We start from the raw sequence: 22,088 nt of genomic DNA on the forward strand, positions 1-22,088 counted from the left end.
AGGAAGTAACAGTTAGAACTGGACATGGAAAAACAGACTGTCTCCAAATGGGGAAAGGAGTACGTCAAGGCTGTATATTGTCACCCTGCTTATTTAATTTCTATGCAGAGTACATCATGAGAAACGCTGGGCTGGAAGAAGCACAAGCTGGAATCAAGACTGCCAGGAGAAATATCAATAACCTCAGATATGCAGATGACATCACCCTTTTAAGGCAGAAAGTGAAGAGGAACTAAAAAGCCTCTTGATGTAAAAGAGAGATAAAAGTGGAAAATCTGGCTTAAAACTCAACATTCAAAAAATGAAGATTATGGTATCTGGTGCCATCACTTCATGGCAAATGCATGGGGAAACAGTGGAAACAGTGAGAGACTATTTTCCTGAGCTCCAAAATCACTGCAGATGGTGACTGCAGCTATGAAATTAAAAGACGCTTACTCCTTGGAAGAAAAGCTATGACTAACCTAGACAGTGTATTAAAAAGCAGAGACATTACTTTACTGACAAGGTCTGTCTAGTCAAAGCTATGTTTTTTCCATAGCATAGGTAGTCATGTAAGGATTTGAGAGTTGGAACATAAAGATAGCTGAGCACTGAAGAATTGATGCTTTTGAACTGTGGAGTTGGGGAAGAATCTTGAGAGTCACTTGCCCTGCAAGGAGATCAAACTAGTCCATCCTAAAGGAAATCAGTCTTGAATATTCACTTGAAGGACTGATACTGAAGCTGAAGCTCCAATATTTGGCCTCGTGATGTGAAGAACTGACTCAGTGGAAAAGACCGTGATGCTGGGAAATATTAAAGGCAGGAGGAGAAGGGGACAACAGAGGATGAGATGGCTGGATGGCATCACTGACTCAATGTACATAAGCTTGAGCAAACTCCGTGTTTTGGTGGTGGACATGGAAGCCTGGCATGCTGCAGTGCATGAGGCTTCAAGAGTCAGACATGACTGAGTGACTGAACTAAGCTTCAAAAATCATAAACATGTTTCATGGTTATTGTACACAAATAATTTATAATCTCTGAAAGTGAAAGAGGAGAGTATAAAAGTTGACTTAAAGCTCAACATTCAGAAAACGAAGATCATGGATACTGGTGCCATCACTTCATGGAAATAGATGGGGAAACAGTGGAAACAGTGTCAGACTTTATTTTTGGGGGCTCCAAAATCACTGCAGATGGTGATTGCAGCCATGAAATTAAAAGACGCTTACTCCTTGGAAGAAAAGTTATGACCAACCTAGATAGCATATTAAAAAGCAGAGACATTACTTTGCCAACGAAGGTCCGTCTAGTCAAGGCTATGATTTTTCCAGTGGTCATGTATGGATGTGAGAGTTGAACCGTGAAGAAAGCTGAGGGCCGAAGAATTGATGCTTTTGAACTGTGGTGTTGGAGAAGACGCTTGAGAGTCCCTTGGACTGCAAGGAGATCTAACCAGTCCATTCTGAAGGAGATCAGTCCTGGGTGTTCTTTGGAAGGACTGATGCTAAAGCTGAAACTCCAGTACTTTGGCCACCTCATGTGAAGAGTTGACTCATTGGCAAAGACTCTGATGCTGAGAGGGATTGGGGGCAGGAGGAGAAGGGGCCGACAGAGGATGAGATGGCTGGATGGCATCACTGACTCAACGGATGTGAGTCTGAGTGAACTCCGGAGTTGGTGATGAACAGGGAGGCCTGGCGTTCTGCTATTCATGGGGTCGCAAAGAGTCAGACACAACTGAGCGACTGAACTGAACTGAACTGAGGTAATGGATGTTCACTAAATTTTTGTGATAATCATTTCATGATGTATGTCAGTCAAAACGTTATGCTGAAAAAAATCATTTTGCTGTTTACCTTAAATTTATATAGTGCTGTATGTCTGTTGTATCTCAGTAAAACTGGAAGGATAAAAAACAATCCCCTCTACTCCATCTGAGGAGAGTAGACCCTTCCTGTCACTTGTCCTCACAAATATCTGCATCGATGTCCATCGTCTTACCTAGTCCTTAGTCCTCACAGTCATGTCTGACACATCTCTCTTTCCTGTCTGGTTGGCCCCTTCAGTGGTCTGTGTACGAGTGTGGGATGCCATGCTGTGTTGAGGTACTGAACTCACCATCATGCTGACACATTCTTCCCAGATTCGCCGTGCATCTTCTTCTCTTTGGGATTTTGAGTCCAGAGATTTGTCTTGAATAGGACACAGGGCCCAGAAACCAGGGCTCATGTCACCCTTCCTTACCCTTCAGCTTCCTTCTCCAATCCCTACATTTTCATCACATCTCCTCCAGCTCTCTCTCTCTCTCTTTTTTTTTCTCTTTAATGGAGGAATCTTTATCTGTCTAGGGACCAGAATCTGAATTCTCATATTATTGTTTTTCTGATTTTTTAAATTAGGAGTTCAGTTCAGTTTAGTCATGTCCAAATCTTTGCAACCCCATGGACTACAACACACCAGGCCTCCCTGTCCATCACCAACTCCCAGAGTTTACTCAAACTCATGTCCATCGAGTCAGTGATGGTATCCAACCATCTCATCCTCTGTCATCCCCTTCTCCTCCCACCTTCAGTCTTTCCCAGAATCAGGGTCCTTTCAAATGAGTCAGCTCTTTGCGTCAGGTGGCCAATATATTGGAGTTTCAGCCTCAGCATCAGTCCTTCCAATGAATATTCAGGACTGATTTTCTTTAGGATTAACTGGTTGGATGTCCTTGCAGCCCAAGGGACTGTCAAGAGTCTTCTCCAACACCACAGTTCAAAAGCATTAGTTCTTCAGCGCTCAGCTTTCTTTATACTTCAGTGTTCACATCCATACATGACAAATGGAAAAGCCATAGCTTTGACTAGATGGACCTTTGTTGGCAAAATAATGTCTCTGCTTTATAATATGCTGTTTAGGTTGGTCACAACTTTTCTTCCAAGGAGTAAGCCTCTTTTAATTTCATGGCTGCTGTGATCTTGGAGTGATTTTGGAGCCCAAGAAAATAAAGTCTCTCACTGTTTCCATTCTTTTCCCATCTATTAGGAATGAAGTGATGGGACCAGATGCTGTGATCTTAGTTTTCTGAATGTTGAAATTTAAGCCAACTTTTTCACTCTCCTCTTTCACTTTCATTTAGTTCTTACTTGCTTTCTGCCATAAGGATGGTGTCATCTGCATATCTGAGGTTATTGCTATTTCTCCCAGCAATCTTGATTCCAGCTTGCACCTCATCCAGCCTGGCATTTCGCATGATGTGCTCTGCATATAAATTAAATAATCAGGGTGACAATATACAGCCTGACATACCCCTTTCCCGCTTTGGAACCAGTCTGTTGTTCTATGTCCAGTTCTAACTGTTGCTTCTTGACCTGCATACAGATTTCTCAGGAGGCAGGTCAGGTGGTCTGGTATTCTCATCTCTTTCAGAATTTTCCAGTTTGTTGTGATCAATACAGTCAAAGGCTTTGGCATAGTCAATAAAGCAGAAATAGATGGTTGTCTGGAACTCTTCTGCTTTTTTGATGATCCAACAGATGTTGACAATTTGATCTCTGATTCCTCTGCCTTTTCTAAATCCAGCTTGAACATCTGGAACTTCATGGTTCACGTACTGTTGAAGCCTGGCTTTGAGGATTTTGAGCATTACTTTACTAGCATTTGCTGCTGCTGCTGCTAAGTGAGATGACAGCAATTGTGCAGTAGTTTGAGCATTCTTTTGCATTGCCTTTCTTTGGGATTGGAATGAAAACTGACCTTTTGCAGTCCTGTGGCCACTGCTGAGTTTTCCAAATTTGCTGGCATATTAAGGGCACTTTCACAGCATCATGTTTTAGAATTTGAAATAGTTCAACTGGAATTCACTCACTTCCACTAGCTTTGTTCATACTGATGCTTCCTAAGGACCACTTGACTTCTGGCTCTAGGTGAATGATCACACCATCATGATTATCTGGGTCATGAAGATCTTTTTTGTATAATTCTTTTGTGTATTCTTCACCTCTTCTTTATAGTCTTCTTAATACACCAACTCCCGTGAGGATCTTAAGTTTTGGAAAGCAAAGCTGGGGAGAGACATTTCTTTTTTTTCTTAATGCTGCCATAATGCTTATACAACACAGCAGTTCTACTCAGTCATTTTAGGAGAAAATGGGTTTGGGGATTAAAAGAGTAGAAAAAAATGACTTACTATTTCAAATATATTACTCTATTCAGAGGTACTAATGAGATGAAGGTCTTGAATTTGAGACTGATTTTACCCAGTTTGCATCCCACAGTATGTAAAGTCTGTAGCAGTGCAAGAACCAGCTCTACACTGCTAATGATCCTATTGTAGATGAAGATCAACAAAACCAGTGCAATTAGGAAAGAAACTGGGGATATGGCAGCATAAATCAACAACAAAAACAAAAAAGCTGTGTAAATTCTCTGTTAAATTGTCCTACTAATAGCCCTCATTACTCTGGGCCTCTCACTTCCTTGCTTGCTAAGTTACTTCAGGCTTATCTGACTCTTTGCAACCCCATGGACTGTAGCCCACCAGGATCCTCTGTCCATGGGATTCTCCAGGCAAGAATGCTGGAGTGGGTTGTCATGCACTCCTCCAGGGGATCTTCCCAACCTAGGTATCAAACCTGCATCTCTCATGTATCCTGCATTGCAGGCACATTTTTTACCACTGAGCCACAGAGGAGATTGGACCTCTCACTTAGCCTTATGTTTTTGTAAAAATTATGAAAGTAAGTTTATTTTTTTAAGCCATACTCATATATTGCATTTTCCTCTCTGGCAGATGGCATTAGAATGGCGGCAGGCATTGCTGGGATCTTGTTAATAGGAAGTGAGGTGGGGATACAGTTGACATTCACAGAATGGAGGAGCAGGGTTAATTTGAGTATGTCCCTCTGGGCTTGAAACAGCCGTTATGAGGGTTGTGGAGAAGAAACAATGTTTGAATTATTAAGCACCAGAAGCTAATCTATGGAAAACTATTTTAATCATCAGATTATACAATTATAAAGAAGAAGCCGAAGAATTGATGCTTTTGAACTGTGTTGTTGGAGAAGACTATTGAGAGTCCCTTGGACTGCAAGGAGATCTAACCAGTCAATCCTAAAGGGAATCAGTCCTGAATATTCACTGTAAGGACTGATGCTGAAGCTGAAACACCAATACCCTGGCCACATGATGCGAAGAGTTGACTCATTTGAAAAGACCCTGATGCTGGGAAAGATTGAAGGTGGGGGAAGAAGGGAAGACAGAGGATGAGATGGTTGGATGGCATCACCAACTCAATGGACATGAGTTTGAGTAAACTCTGGGAATTGGTGATGTACAGGGAGGCCTCACGTGCTGCAGTCCATGGGGTGGCAAAGAGCTGGACGTGACTGAGCAAATGAACTGAACTGAACTGAACTGAACTATACAATTATAAATGGAGGATGGAATTCCTGTTGGTGCCTAATTGAAATAGAAATGCCGTCTTATCAGGAATATACTTGATAATACAGCATATAACAGTTACATAATGAAAAGTCTGTCTTCTTTTTTGATGCGAGTTATGTAAAGTAGAATTATTATGTTTTCTGTGTTTTAGCACAAAAATTTGCAGTGTACTACAAAAATTTACATGACATTACCTGTAATGAGTTGTTAAGTTGAAAGACATTTCTAAATCACCAATAATCATGAAAAAGAAGTCCATAAATTTTGACTAACCATGTCAGAGGAAAACCTGAATTAGCGCTTTTTTCATTTTACCAAAAATATTACCAAATATAGAAAATATTACCAAATAATACAAGATAATTTTCATAGTTGTTAGAGTATGTAATCAAAAAATATAGTAAAGAATGAATTATAAAATGTATCAGAAAGTTAACAAAAAAATTATGGCATTTGCTGAATTTTGTGATTTTTTGACTGTCAGCTTTGTAAGATTTACAGTTTATTTTCCCTTTCTAAGTAAGTAAGTGAGTAAGATTAGTATGTAATATTTTTGTTTATAATAGTATGAAGTTCTGCTTTTTTCTAATTAATAAGTATTATTCATTGTGTGAAAGTGAAGTGAAAGTTTAGTCACTCAGTTGTGTCTGACTCTTTGCAACCCCAAAGACTGTAGCCTACCAGGCTCCTCTGTCCATGGGATTTTCCAGGCAGGAGTACTGGAGTGGGTTGCCATGTCCTTCTCCTGAGGAACCTTCCAACCCAGGGGTCGAACCCGGGTCTCCCACATTGTAGGCAGATGCTTTACATCTGAGCCACCAGGGAAGTCAAACACTGTTTTCCAACAACACAAGAGGAGACTCTATACATGGACATCACCAGATGGTCAATACCAAAATCAGATTGATCATATTCTTTGCAGCCAAAGATGGAGAAGCTCTTACAGTCAGCAAAAGCAAGCCAGGGAGCTGACTGTGGCTCAGATCATAAACTCCTTACTGTCACATTCAGACTTAAATTGAAGAAAGTAGGGAAAACCGTAAGACCATTCAGGTATGACCTATATCAAATCCCTATACAGTGGAAGTGAGAAATAGATTCAAAGGATTATATGTGATAGAGTGCCTGAAGAACTATGGACAGAGGTTCATAACATCGTACAGGAGGCAGTGATCAAGACCATGCCAAAGATAAATGCAAAAGGCAAAATGGTTGTCTGACAAGGCCTTACAAATAGCCAAGAAAAGAAGTGAAAGGCAAAGGAGAAAAGGAAAGATACACCCACGTGAATGAAGAGTTCCAAAGAATAGCAGGGAGAGATTAGAAAGACTTCCTCAGTGATCAATGCAAAGAAATAGAGGAAAACAATAGAATGGGAAAGACTAGAGATCTCTTCAAGAAAATTAGAGATACCAGGGGAACTTCTCATGCAAATATGAGCACTAAAGGAAGAAAATGTTATGGACCTAACAGAAGCAGAATATATTAAGAAGAGGTGACAAAAATACACAGAAGAACTATACAAAAAAGATCTTCACAGCCCAGTGAACCCTGATGGTGTGATCACTACCTAGAGCCAGACATCCTGGAATGTAAAGTCAAGTGGGCTTTAGGAAGTGTCACTAAAAACAAAGCTAGTGGAGGTGATGGAATTCCAGTTGAACTATTTCAAATCCTAAAAGATGATGCTGTGAAAGTGCTGTACTCAATATGCCAGCAAATTTGGAAAACTCAGCAGTAGCCACAGGATTAGAAAAGTTCAGTTTTCATTCCAATCCCAAAGAGAGGCAATGCCAAAGAATGTTCAAACTACTGCACAATTGTACTTCTCTCACACCCTAGCAAAGTAATGCTCAAAATCCTCCAAGTCAGGCTTCAACAGTATGTGAACCGTGAACTTCCAGATGTTCAAGCTGGTTTTAGAAATGGTAGAGGAACCAGAGATCAAATTGCCAACATCTGTTGGATCATCAAAAAGGCAGGAATGTTTCAGACATCTACTTTTGTTTATTGATTCTGCCAAAGCCTTTGACCATATGGATCACAATAAACTGTGGAAAATTCTGAAAGAGATGGGAATACCAGACCACCTGACCTGCCTCCTGAGAAATCTGTGTGCAGGTCAAGAAGCAACAGTTAGAACTGGACATGGAACAACAGACTGGTTCCAAATCGAGAAAGGATTACATCAAGGCTGTATATTATCACTCTGCTTATTTTAACATATATGCAAAGTTCAGTTCAGTTCAGTTCAGTTCAGTCGCTCAGTCATGTCTGACTCTTTGTGACTCCATGAACTGCAGTACGCCAGGCCTCCCTGTACATCACCAACTACCAGAGTCCAACCAAACCCATGTCCATTGAGTCAGTGATGCCATCCAACCATCTCATCCTCTGTCGTTCCCTTCTCCTTCTGCCCTCAATCTTTACCAGCATCAGGGTCTTTTCAAATGAGTCAGCTCTTCACATCAGGTGGCCAAAGTAGTGGAGTTTCAGCTTCAACATCAGTCCTTCCAATGAACACCCAGGACTGATCTCCCTTAGGATGGACTCGTTGGATCTCTTTGCAGTCCAAGGGACTCTTAAGAGTCTTCTCCTACACCACAGTTCAAAAGCATTGATTCTTCGGCATTTAGCTTCCTTTATAGTCCAACTGTCACATCCATACATGACCACTGGAAAACCATAGCCTTGACTAGATGGACCTTTGTGGACAAAGTAATGTCTCTGCTTTTTAATATGCTGTCTAGGTTAACTTTCCTTCCAAGGAGTAAGTGTCTTTAATTTCATGACTGTATTCACCATCTCCAGTGATTTTGGAGCCCAGAAAAATAAAACCAGCCATGTTTCCCTGTCTTTTTGCCATGAAGTGATGGGACCGGATGCCATGATCTTATTTTTCTGAATGTTGTGCGTTAAGCCAACTTTTTCACTCTCCTCTTTCACTTTTATCAAGAGGCTCTTTAGTTCTTCACTTTATGCCATAAGCGTGGTGGCATCTGCATATCTGAGGTTTTGATATTTCTCCCAGCAATCTTGATTCCAGCTTGTGCTTCATCCATCCCAGTGTTCTGATGATGTACTCTGCATATAAGTTAAATAATCAGAGTGACAGTATACAGCCTTGATGTGCTCCTTTTCCTATTTGAAACTAATCTCTTGTTCCAAGTGCAGTTCTAAATTTTTATTTACCATGAAATTTAAAATACCTCCATTTTTTTCTGTTATTAATATTAAATCATAGAAAAGTTCCATTTTAAAGATTATAGGGAATTTTTTGTACTTATAATGTATATTAACATTGAAAGGTATAGATTTCTTACTAAATACATGTACTCTCACTACTATGGGAAATTGGGTAATTATTTTAGGGCAAGTCTATGGATGCTTTTCTTAGCCCTGTTAGTGTTAAGAAGCACCCTCCATGGTATGCTACATGGAATGTTTGAAATTTCTCACCCAGGTCACCATTGATAGTATGCACAGGCAATGTGCATTTACTTTTATATTCATTGATTTTGTGTGTATATTTTATTTTATTTTTTAAAATGAGAGCCATGAGAAATTTCAGGTCCAGAGTTATTGAATCTGCATGGATAAATTGATATTTTTGTATATTAAACTATTCACATGTTTATTTTCTGTCACATTCCACAAAACATATCCTCTATATTTGCAGGAGTTTTGTTTTGTCCTTGGCTGTATCTCCAGCACATGGTACTGTGATAACATACAAAAGACACTTGATAAATATTTATTGAATGAATGAGTAAATTATACCATTGACCTCAAAGGATGAGTTATTGCTATTTCTTCAAGTATTTTGATAATTCTTAATGATTGCTTGTACTATGAGTTTGAAATACCCTGTTTCCATTGAATATAATAAGTTAAACACAATAAGAGCATTTTTGTGCTGTTTTCAGAAAGACCCATTTAACATGTATTTAATAGGAAAAGAACTGAGAAAAACAATATTGCCATTAACTCAAATCTTGCTTCCTGTGATATCATCTTATGCAGACCAATCGGTGTACTCATCAATCAGTACTTCATATTCAGTGCTCAAATCAGTCATAGTCAAATTGGGTAGAAATTAGCTGAGACCACCAATTATTTCTTCAAGTAATTATTATGTAGCTGTTATGTATAGAGCACAGAGCCAGGCATTGGGGGAGATAGAAAATTATTTTATTTACATAAGCCTTTATTCTTTCTTTAAGAGCAACAATTGTGTCATCTATGTCCTACATATCACATGTTCAGTGTTATGGCTTTTTGATGGTAATTTGGCTTCAGTGAACTCAGACTTCTCTATTGCATATGTGTATGTGTAGGGCAGGTTTTAAAGGATATCCTCTCGTGAAATTAGGAAGACAGTGGTTATTTTGTAGCATATACATATTTCTTCCATTTAATGAAAACCCTAAGCCAGGTGCTGCTGTGAAGGGATTTTGCAGATGTGGTTAAGGTCCCTTAATCACTAGACTTTAATAAAGAGAAAGTGGGGTGGGCCCAACTGAATCTGAGTGAAAGCCTTTAAAAGAAGATGTCTTTAAAGCCAGGGCTCCACACAGCTTCTGGATCTGTAATTGCTCCCTGTCTTCTAGGTCTTTCCTGACCACTGCCTGTCGACAGAGAGCTTCAGTCCGTTCTCATGGGATTCCAGCCTGTGTGTCATTTTCCCTTCCTGATAGCCTGTCCTATGTAGTTTGGACTTGCTTCATCAGCCCTTACAATTGCACTAGCTAATTTGTAATAAAGTTTTAAAAATTCTCGTGGGGCAATTGGTCCATGAACATGAAAGCATAGACAATAAATAGTTCAGTGGCATCTTGTGTTTTTAGCAGGATGATATGGCAGGATTGTGAGAGGTGAGATGGCAGGATTGTGAGATGTCAGTATGGCCAAAGTATAATCATAAAAATTTAAAAGATCAAAAAAGAAAAAAAAGGAAAGAAAGAATTCTGTTTAGTGTTTAACAGAGTTATTGAGGTTAAATTAACGTGTGAATGCATAGGAAAATAAAACAGATTTCCGTTTCAACCAGCAGCCCCCTTAAACTTTTACCCGAGTTGTCCTTCTACAAGTAGCTAGAAATATCTAATGATGTCTATAAATTATTGTTACTTAATCTTAAGAAAATATCAAGTATTCAGCCTTAACAATCTTTAGCTAAATAGCAATGTTAATTTTTTCCTGTAATTTTTCAGAGTAAAGTCAAGAATAATAATGAAAGCGTAGGAGCGAAGCAACAAAAACAAAGATTTCCCTCCATACCTTTTAAAGAAGTCTTTAGTTTGTGAAAGTGAAAGTGAAGTCACTCAGTCGTGTCCGACTCTCTGCGACCCCATGGATTGCAGCCTACCAGGCTCCTCCATCCATGGGATTTTCCAGGCAAGAGTACTGGAGTGGGTTGCCATTGCCTTCTCTTAGTTTGTGGGCAGCCCTTTAAAGTTGCTGGGGCATGTGTTTGTTGAAGAAAGAGCCAGCACACATTTATTGAGAGTCAGGAGAGGCAGGGATGGCAGGCAGGTACACGATTTGTGTGTGTACATGTGGGAAAGGTGGTGGCAGTGGAGGAGCAGCTACTAATATTTGAGGAAAGGTGATTCCAGAAGGTAAGAGTTTGTTCTGATAGGAATCCTAGTGGTATTAGGATTGCTGGGCCAGTTTAAGAGAGATTAGCTTTGTTTACTGAGAATACATTTGAGGAATCACTTAGAGCATATATTCTTGCTGTAAATATACTTTTTTGTTCTTATTTGTGAACATGAAACAATTCTTTGTGGGGGAAATGGAAAAAAGGGTATGGAATTTTCTAGTAATTTCCTAATTTTAAGAAGCAAGCACCATGCTGGGAGTTGTAGGAGAAATATTATCATATATTAACAATATTTAACATAATAAATAGTATGTATTTAGTTTTTGTACGGAGAAGGCAATTGCACCCCACTCCAGTACTCTTGCCTGGAGAGTCCCATGGATGGAGGAGCCTGGTGGGCTGCAGTCCATGGGGTTGCTAAGAGTTGGACACGACTGAGCTTCTTCACTTTCACTCTTCACTTTCACTCATTGGAGAAGGAAATGGCAACCTACTCCAGTGTTCTTGCCTTGAGAATCTCAGGGACTGGGGAGCCTGGTGGGCTGCTGTCTATGGGGTCGCACAGAGTTGGACACAACTGAAGCGACTTAGTAGCAGCAGCAGCAGCAGCAGCAGCAGTGTTTTGTAGCTTATAAAAGAGAAATATTAACATAGTAATGATATTTAACAAATAGTGAATAGCATTTTACAGCTTATAAAGCACTGGCATGCATGCCCATAGAACTTCTTCTATTACGGTCACAGTAACTTTGTGATACAGGCTCAGACTGCATTTTATACATACAAAGTTTAAGGCTTTCACCACTCTGATCTGAATGCCTTTTTCCTGGAATGGTTTACCAACTGTTAAACTCCTGAAATACTTCTGCATCAATTCATAAATAGTTTCAAACCCTAACCTACTGAGTATTTCCTACCTCCCATAGCCCCAAATTATTTCCCTGGGACTGTCAGCTCTCTACTATCCATCAGTGAAAGTGTTACTATCTAGCCCAGTGGGGAGCTACCAAGACTTAGCTCTAAGCTTTCCTGGTTTCCCTTCTGATTGGCTGTTACCCAGGTCATGTTGATTGTTGAATATCTTAAATCACATTCCCTAGTCACTAATTTTGCATTTATTATCCATCTTTCAAAACTGTTGAAATCTGTCATCTCTGATGTTTTTCTTTCTAGTTCTTTTAGTTTTGAGGGCTTATGCCTTAAAAATCCCAATACTATGATTTCAGTAGAATGTCAGAAGGGAGAGGAGATAAATTCATTCATTAGTATGCTTCATTTAACCATAGTTTGATTAATAATCTTGAAGGATGCTGAAAACATCCATTAGAATGAGGGCTTATATAAAAGTGCACTGTGGAACTTTGTTAAGAAGTGTTCCATGAAAAGAAAAAGAACTCTTTGATCCAATAAGTATGAAGTGTTGGGTTAAGTGAAGTCAGACTTACTTTTTCTTCTCAGCTTTTTAGTACTTTTCTATGCTATTGTTAATTATTAATTTCCAAACCAGTGTTAATATATGGTGTGTTTCTCACACTTTTTTCTCCTCAGATTTCTCTTCTCTTTTAAATGGAACATGAAGGTAGTAGTAAGGTAGGAATATCTTAAGGTAGTATCTTAAAGTAATATCTTTTAAGGTAGTAATACTTTATCAGGAGCATTATTTTAGAAAGTGAAGCATATTTTGAGGGGGACTTGTGTTGTACCATTTGAAGTCCATCGGGGATCTGACACTTTTGTCTAAAGTTGCATCTGAACTTAAGAAGCTCGGAGCTATATTTCCCAGAATCCTCTTTCTTATGGAGTCCCAGATTAGAACTTTCCCATGAAAGGACATATTCTCAAGAGCTGAGCGCTTGAGAACCACAGCTAAGTGGACTCACTTAAAGTCAGTTCATTGGATCTTTCCAGAGATACTATAGAATTGTAGCATCTTCTAGGCAAAATCTTTTATCAGTAGCTTTAGTGTTTTGGGCTGAGACAAGCCCTCTAGTTTTTAGAGGCAGCTTTCTTAACTTTTGATGGAAGCTTCCCTGCCCTCTGTTCTCCCATTTCTTCTAAGAAAAGTATAAGCTCCTAATTCTTTACAAAACCCTTTACACCCATGATTCATAGGGTGGCTTCTGTTTTTCCAGTGAACAACTGATTCAGTACTGATCAAGAGTAAGTGCCAGTGAGTCTATCAGAAATGTCTGTATAGCTGCCTATTCAAATATTAGAATAACCACTTAGGATTTCATGAAATTTACTCAATGTCAGGAATCCAGTGTTTAGAGTATTTCTCTGTACCTTTTCCAACTTGGGCTGACCAGTGTGACCAAAAATAAAACTGTATTTCATGTAGGCGAGTCTTTATCCAAGGGTAGCAGTATTATTTAAGTAACCAAGAAATTGGCCAGCCTATAAAGATTTGGGATTAAAAAGGATAATTATCTAATATCCTGCAGATGGCATTTCAAGTTCAGATAAATTAGTAATATTGAATTGGTAAGCTTTTTTTTTTAATAGGAAAAAGATTCTTTCTTGAAAACAGAGTATGAGGATTAAACAAAGACTAAAGGGCAAATGCTTCCCTTATAGCTCAGTCAGTAAAGAATCCACCTGTAAGGCAAGAGTCTGCCTGCAATGCAGGAGACCCTGCAATGCAGGTTCAGTCCCTGGCGTGGGAAGAAAATCCCTGGCCTGGAGAAGGAAATGGTAAACCTCTCCAGTATTTTTGCCTGAGAAGTCCTCTAGACAGAGGAGCCTGGCAGTCTACGGTCCATGGGGTCATAAGAATTGGATGCGATTAAACCACCACCACAGGGCAAAAACAAAATAAAACCAAAACAGCACTTAGAAAAACCCAACAACTTCTTCCCTTTGTCAGGGTAAGTAAACAAGTTCCCTGACTTCTCTCCTCCCCTCCATTTCAATCATGTGTTCAATCAGCTTCAACCGAAAGCACTTTCACCTTTAAACTTTGTACATCACAGTTACCTTATCTTTTAATAGTTTTGATTCTGGAGATTAGAATTTTGTGTACTGTAAACTCCTATAGGGCCAGGATCAGGTCCCTTTTTTCCTTTCTGCAGATACTTGAATATCAGGTAGTTCAGTACTAAAAATGCTTCTTTGTGTAGATTTTGGGAGTTGGATGTTGACTTGTCATTTATGTTTTGTACGTATCTTAATTCTGCTTTATTTGTGTTATGGAAGGTATAGTGTACATAACTCCGATCAGTTAAATTTATGTTAAATAGCCTCTCACCCACACCAAAGGATGGACAGAACAATTGAGCTGGACATTTAGGTGCTAGTCTTTTGCTTATTTGTTGAATGAGTAATGTGTTTTCTGAACTATCAAATCTCTAAAATATCATAAAGGATCACACAGTTCATTTACATGTCAGTCAATCAATGAGAATGTATTGGACACTTATGATGTGTCTAGCATAGTAATAGTGCCTAGAGAAAGTTGCTCAGTCATGTCTGACTCTTTGCAATCTCATGGACTATACAGTCCATGGAATTCTCCAGGCCAGAGTACTGGAGTGGGTAGCCTTTCTCTTCTCTAGGGGATCGTCCCAACCCAGGGATTGAACCCAGGTCTCCCTCATTGCAGGTGGATTCTTTACCCGCTGAGCCACCAGGGAAGCATTGTAATAATTACATAATTATTTTCACTGTTAATAGTAATACTATTTTTTTTAGCTCTCACACAGAATAAAGTACATGAAAGATTCAGTTCCTTATCTTAACAGGGAGTCAAAGTCATATTGCTCCGAGTGCATGGATGTGAGAGTTGGATTGTGAAGAAGGCTGAGCACCGAAGAATTGATGCTTTTGAACTGTGGTTTTGGAGAAGACTCTTGAGAGTCCCTTGGACTGCAAGGAGATCCAACCAGTCCATTCTGAAGGAGATCAGCTCTGGGTTTTCTTTGGAAGGAATGATGCTAAAGCTGAACCTCCAGTACTTTGGCCACCTCATGCGAAGAGTTGACTCATTGGAAAAGGCTCTGATGCTGGGAGGGATTGGGGGCAGGAGGAGAAGGGGATGACAGGGGATGACAGAGGATTAGGTGGCTGGATGGCATCACTGACTCGATGGATGTGAGTCTGAGTGAACTCCAGGAGTTGGTGATGGACAGGGAGGCCTGGCGTGCTGCGATTCATGGGGTCGCAAAGAGTCGGACACGACTGAGTGACTGGACTGAACTGAACTGAGTGAAGTTTTAATGCATATGAGGTCCTCATGCATTTTTAAATAGATTTTTAAAAATTGAAGTACAGTTAATTTACAGTGTGGTATTAGTTTCAGATGTACAGCAAAGTGATTCAATTATACATATATATATATATATATATATCTTGTTTTTCAGATTATTTCTATTATGGGTTATTATAAGATATTGAATATAATTCCCTGTGCTGTATGGTGGGTCCTTGTTGTTTACCTGTTTTATATATAATGTGTATATATTAATCCCAACCTCTAATTTACTCCCTCATTTCCAGCTCCTGACCCTTTGGTAACCATGTTTGTTATCTGTGTCCATGAGTCTCTTTCTGTGTTGGTTATAGTTCATTTTGGTTTTTAGATTCCATATATAGTGATGTCATATAATGTTTGTCTGACTTACTTCGCTTAGTATGGTAATATTTAGGTCCATCCATGCTGCTGCAACTGGCATTGTCTCATTTATTTTATGGCTGCGTACTAGTTCCTTGCCTTTATGTAACACATCTTCTTTAGCCATTCCTTTTTTTTTTTTTTTTTTAGCCATTCCTTTGTCAGTGAACATTTAAGTTGCTTCCACATTTTGGCTACTGTAGACAGCATTGCCATGAACACTGGGGCACATATATCTTTTCAAATTAGAGTTTTCTTGGGATATATGTCCAGGAGTGCTCTTGCTGAATCATATGATAACTATTTTTTTTTTTAAAGGAACCTCCATACTGTTCCGCAGAGTGGCTGTACCAACGTACATTCACCCCAACAATGTAGGAGGGTTCCTTTTTGTCCACATCCTCTCCAGAATTTATTATTTGTAGACATTTTAATGTTGGCCATTCTGATTGGTGTGAGGTGATACCTCTTTGTAGTTTTGATTTGCATTTCTCTAGTAATCAGTAATATTGGGCATCTTTTCAGGTGCCTGTTGGCCATCAGATTTGTTTTAATCTAACATGGGGAACATAATTTCTCTTCACAGAAATATGTCTGACATTGTTTTCAAGGGTGGCCTGGGAAATTCTGAGACTCAAAATGTGGATGACTTGTGGTAGCTGAAATGCCACCATCCTGAACAAAGAAGAGGCCTTTGCAAGGCCAGAATTGAGTTGTTTGTTCAATTTTCCAAGCACAGAAATATGTTAGCTCTGAAAAACAGTCAGGGAGAAATTTGTTTAAAATGCAGTCTAGAAAGAGATTGCAATTTTCCCAAGTTCTCAGTCAGCTTAGGGAGGTTGTTAACAAGACTTTCAGAGTCCTAAACCTCTAATAATCAAGGTTTTCTAGTAAAGCCCGGGATTAGCAAGCCTCATAAAAGATGTCTGGCTCAGAGAAGGGGGCCTGACTCTGAGTGATTTCTACTTGGTCTTTTTGTTCTTCTAGTCACTCACTATCAAATACCCTAATAAGTAAAACGAAACAAAAGAAAAGCAGAAATTTCTTCTGTCCATCAGTGGAATAGTTTGGAGCAAAAAGAAGAAAAGGGGGAAACTCATACAGCAGACAGTAAGTTTCATTAAAGGAATATATTTAGGAAGCATAACATTTATGTAATTTCAGATAATTAATTTTGGGGTTGATTTGAATGGAGAAGTGAGAAAAAATGAATTTTGAAAATAGAATTCAAATTGACTTTCATTTATAAAAAATTGATTTTTTTACCTCACTTTAAAATAATCTGTTTGTTCCATAAGGTGACATGAACCTATGTAGTTACTAGCTGATATGATTACTAATGAGCACATAAATGATTTTCTGGTTTGCTTATAAATACATGTTTCTGATTACAATGAAGAATCTCAGAACACAGACAAATCTGAGAAACTCTGTTACTGAAACTGAAATCAGCAGTTCAAAACTGGATGAATAAGTTGAAGCAGAGGGTCAGGATGGTGACATATTTAGGTATATGACCCTAGAACTTCTCTGTGCCCCTCTTTGGAGTGTCACATCAGTCAGCGTGTTCACGGTCTAATGATTCTGTGTCTGTTATCATCAGCTTTGTCCGTTCATTTTCTTTTATTGCTATGTGGTACTCCATTGTATGAACCTTCGCAGTTTATGTGTCTATTCCCCCCAAAAACAGTGCAGTGGGACTAGCCTGGTACCATTACTCTTGACCCCGGTGATAGAGAAACTGCCAACAATTTTCAGGTTCATGAGTTGTTCATCATTACTCTGAGCAACTTGCTTCACCGATGCTATGCACAGTTGTCACTTAAGAATACAGGATAATAGTAATAATCGACTAGGATTATAGATTGTGTTTTGTAGTTGTTGAATTTTAGTATTACACTTTATTTTCTGTTCTGCTTTTGAAAATTGGCATTTCAAATAGAAACTTTAAGTAATATTTATGAATATTTTCAAGATTTCTCCCACAGGTATTTTCTTTATTCATATGGTTAATCCATGTATTTAGATAATAAAGTGGCAAAAAAATCCATCCCTCAAGGCTGCTTATAAACTATGGACTATACAGTATGTTGAAAGTAGACTCACCTGCTTGTCAGTTGCAAAGGCATAGTAAACCTTCTGTATAATTTATTTCTTTTACTACTCTTACTTTTCTATTGGGCTTTACACACAGTAAGAAGCCGTCTATTATGCCTATAATGTTTTTTAAAAAAGCATTTTTAAAAGCTGGTCAGATGTTCCCTGGGAAATGGTCGTAAACCAAGTACCTTGTAGAGGTAAATGGTGATAAAGATTCATATTTTCTGTTAACTGAGTTAGGAATAGAAGAGACTAAGCCCAGAATCAGTGTGTCTTTTTTTGGGACAAGACATGGTGGAATGAAATTCTGTTTCTTTCATAAACATTCATAGTCCGTCTTCATTTTCATTTAAAAAATAAATTTGGTGGTCTTTGTATTTTGTTAATCAAGAATATCTACTTATGCATGATAGAAGTATATTTAAAATCCCTTATGCATATCAAGGGTATGGTTTTTCCAGTGGTCATGTATGGATGTGAGAGTTGGACTATAAAGAAAGCTGAGTGGCAAAGAATTGATGCTTTTGAACTGTGGTATTGGAGAAGACTCTTGAGAGAGTCCCTTGAACTGCAAGGAGATCCAACCAGTCCATCCTAGAGGAATGTGTTCCTTTCCTTGGGTGTTCATTGGAAGGACTGATGTTGAAGCTGAAACTCCAATACTTTGGCCACCTGATGTGAAGAGCTCACTCATTTGAAAAGACCCTGATGATGGGAAAGATTGAGGGCAGAAGGAGAAGGGGACAACAGAGGAAGAGATTGTTGGATGGAATCATCAACACAATGGACATGGGTTTGGGTAGATTCTGGGAGTTGGTGATGGACAGGGAGGCCTGGCATGCTGCGGTTCATGGGGTTGCAAAGAGTCGGACATGACTGAGCGACTAAACTGAACTGAACTGATACATATACATGTAGTATCAATAATAATAATTTAGATTTACTGACTTACAAAAGTTCAAAGTCCAGGATTCTGTTTGGCTTTAGGCATGGATTGAAGCATGACATGGAGCTCAGATGATGCCATCAGTATCAATTTCATTCTGTCACTTGGAAGTGCTGGTCAGATGATGGCCAGGGGTCTAATAATCTCATGTGTTTAGCAGTGGTCAAAGGTTTCATTCTTCAAAAGCAGATATAAAGATGGAGTTTGTGGTCCATGCTATTTATTAGGAATCAACACCTGTGAGAGGAAGAAGGGGGGAAACAAGATTGGGCAGAGGGAGTTGTCAAGTTGAAATTCAGTTCCAGCAAATCCTCAAGCAGTGTGATAAGGAAATTTGGAATGAGTGGCCTTTTAGAATTATCTCACATCAGGCTTCCCTTGTGGCTCAGATGGTAAAGAATTTGCCTGCAATGCCAGAGACCCGGTTTGATCCCTGGATCGGGAAGATCCCCTGAAGAAGGGAATGGCAACCCACTCCAGTATTCTTGCGTGGAGAATTCCCATGGACAGAGAAGCCTGGAGGCCTACAGACCCTGGGGTCACAAAGAGTCAGACACGACTGAGCAACTAAGCACTCACAGCATAGGCCCCAATAGCTGGGCCTTCATACCCCTGCCTTATTCAATTACTAGAAGCATGCCACCCCAGGAAGTGTGTGACCTGCAGCAAGGCTGGATCTCAGTGGCTACAGAACTGCATCAGGCCCTGAAGGAGCCAATAGTTGGAGACTGTCCACTGACTGCACTTTGTCCACTCAGGTAGAAAGCTATACCTGCAGGGGGATCTTCATGTTTGCTACATTTTACCTGTTGTGCTGCTCAACTCTACTTAAACCTCTATTTGGAAGAGCATTTAGTGGGAAGAACCACAGTGCCTGTCACTGAAGTTGGTCTTGGGAGTGTGTGTGTGGAGGTCATAACTGGTACTTTTTCTCCCCCTCTAGTATTCATCCTAAATTCTTCTTAATCTTAGCTATCATCTTTGATCACTTCAATGTCCTGCCTATAGTCATGGCCTAGGCCTTCTGTCCAAGGAGTCTGGGTCCTGGGTTGCCATGTTGTTCCCAGTTTAACTGGTATTAGTGTCTAATAAAGCCTCAACCCTACTGAGAACTGGGAAACTTAGCTTGTCAGTTTCCTAAGAATGAGCCTTTATACCTCACCTTGCTCAGTTGCTGGAGGCAGCCTGCCTGTGAAGTGCATAACCTCAGGTGGAGATGAGTTTAGAAACTTAGGTAAGATCCTGAAAGCACTAATAACTAAAGGCTGTTTGTTGACCAGATTCAGCCCTTGTATGAATGTTTTCCTCATAGAAGGATCTGAGCAGTGCATCTTCAGGTCTGCCATATCAGATCCAATTGGAAGAGGCAATGGTGATCATAATAGTCCAGCATGGGGTGGGAGTATGGGCTCTTACTGGCCTTGCAAATCACTTACCCAGTCACTTTGGTCAGAGTACAGGCTTTTCCCATTGGCCCAGCTCAGGTAATATGACCATTATTGTGGTCAGGAGAGGAGGAGTGTTCTCTTATTCCTTTAATGGAATCAGTTCACTGTAGAAAAACTATCTTTATTTACTAGACTAAAAGGGAGAGAATTTTGATCAGCCAAACACAGCTGATGTCCACTATTTGTAGGAATCAGTAAGGACTGTAGAAGTAGCTGTAAAGCATCTACAAAAGTAAGTTAGTATTGAAGTCAAAAGGTCTAGTAAGTCCTGGGACAACACTGGTGGATCTCTCAGTTCAAGCCTGCAGGCAAAAACAAAAGTAAGAGAAAGCATAGTGTCCTCTTAGCAAGTGCAGAGCCAGTAGAAACAGAAGTAAAAACTACTATGAACAAACCCCACAAATGCCATCTAAAGGGATATATTCTTACTATGTGCTGATGAACAATCAGTCTTTTTCTTAGCAGGAAACTCTTAGAATTTTATTTTGATGTATGTCTTCCTATGTAGAGTGATTATCAGAGTCTATCTAGGGAAATAGAAACCTTTTCAAGTATTTAAGTTAGAAATAATATATTCAGGGCATCAACTAAATAGATAGAAAACAATTGGGATGGTGAGGCAGTTCACTTTAGCAGCAGCAGGAAGCCACCACCACCAGTACTAGATTAGAGCAGTAAAGGGAGACAGTATGGTTAAGGGGTCAAAGGGTTGGAGTCACCCAGTTACCTGTCTGGTGAGAACGGAAGCCACATAGGAGATGCAGTGAATGCCAGAGACATTGCCCGAGTTTAAGTGGGAAGGGGAGGGAGAAATACCCTGACTTTCCTTCCTGTGGGCCTTCCAGTTTCCCCTGTGCTTTGGAATAGCACAGCTGAGCCACAACCAGCTGATTTTAATCAGTAAACTAATACAATGCATCCTGTTGTAACCAGTCCCCTCTCCATGTATTGTGGAGGCTGGAAAGGACAAAGAATGCTCCGGAGGGCAAGGCCCATATGACATTATAGCCAGGATGAAAACACTATCAGTCTTAGACTAAATACCTTAAATTTGAGGTGAAGCAAAGGAAAGGTAGTTCAGAGACTGAAATAGATATTCTCTCCTTTCTTAAGCAATTCTTATCCTTCCAAGTTTCCAAGACAGTAAATTGGTTGTGAGGGCTATTTCTCCAGGTCTGTTATCTCTGACACAGTAAGGCTCTTTTCATTTTTCCAAAAGATTTATTACTTGGAAAACCAGCTGTGTATTAGTGATCTTGATTTCTGGATCTCATGGGGTTGGGGAATGTAAGTGCTGGAAGTATGATGAAGTAAAAGCAAAATTTACAACTGAGGTGGTTCATTGAAGAGCAAGTGCTGTTTATCTGCAAGCAAATGCTGCAGATTAACCTTTGTTGCTGTTCAGTCAGTCAGTCATGTCTGACTCTTTATAACCCCATAGACTGCAGCACGTCAGGCTTCCCTGTCCTTCACTATCTCCTGGAGTTTGTTCAAATTCATGTCCATTGATTTGGTGATGCCATCCAACCATCTCTTTATCTCTGTTGCCTTAACCTTATTATTATTTACAAATCACATACAATTTTAACCTATGAAATCTTAACACATTAGAGATAAAGCTCATTAACACTGAATTCTGTAAAGGGAACATGTGACAATTTTTTTTGCCCATCTAAGCACACTATTGGCCACTAATGGTCTACTGGGTTTCAGTGTACCAGCAGTAGCCAGAGAGATGTTTCAGTTGAAGGGATTTAGTCATGCTCTGTAAAGAAAATTATGTATTGTTTTCTCTATACATTTACACAGAATGGGTCTTGATCCTAGTTTGCAGGTTTTGTTGTTTAACCATTATTCCCTCCACATCATGTGAGCTAGTTCTGTTTGGACTTTCTTTAGAGTATTTGTCATTGTTCTGCTTGACGATGGAATGTCTCTTTCTTACAAGGCTCTTATCCCTGGGTT

The sequence above is a fragment of the Ovis aries genome, chromosome 1 (genome assembly GCF_016772045.2).
Source record: "Ovis aries strain OAR_USU_Benz2616 breed Rambouillet chromosome 1, ARS-UI_Ramb_v3.0, whole genome shotgun sequence".
Taxonomy (NCBI): Eukaryota; Metazoa; Chordata; class Mammalia; order Artiodactyla; family Bovidae; genus Ovis; species Ovis aries.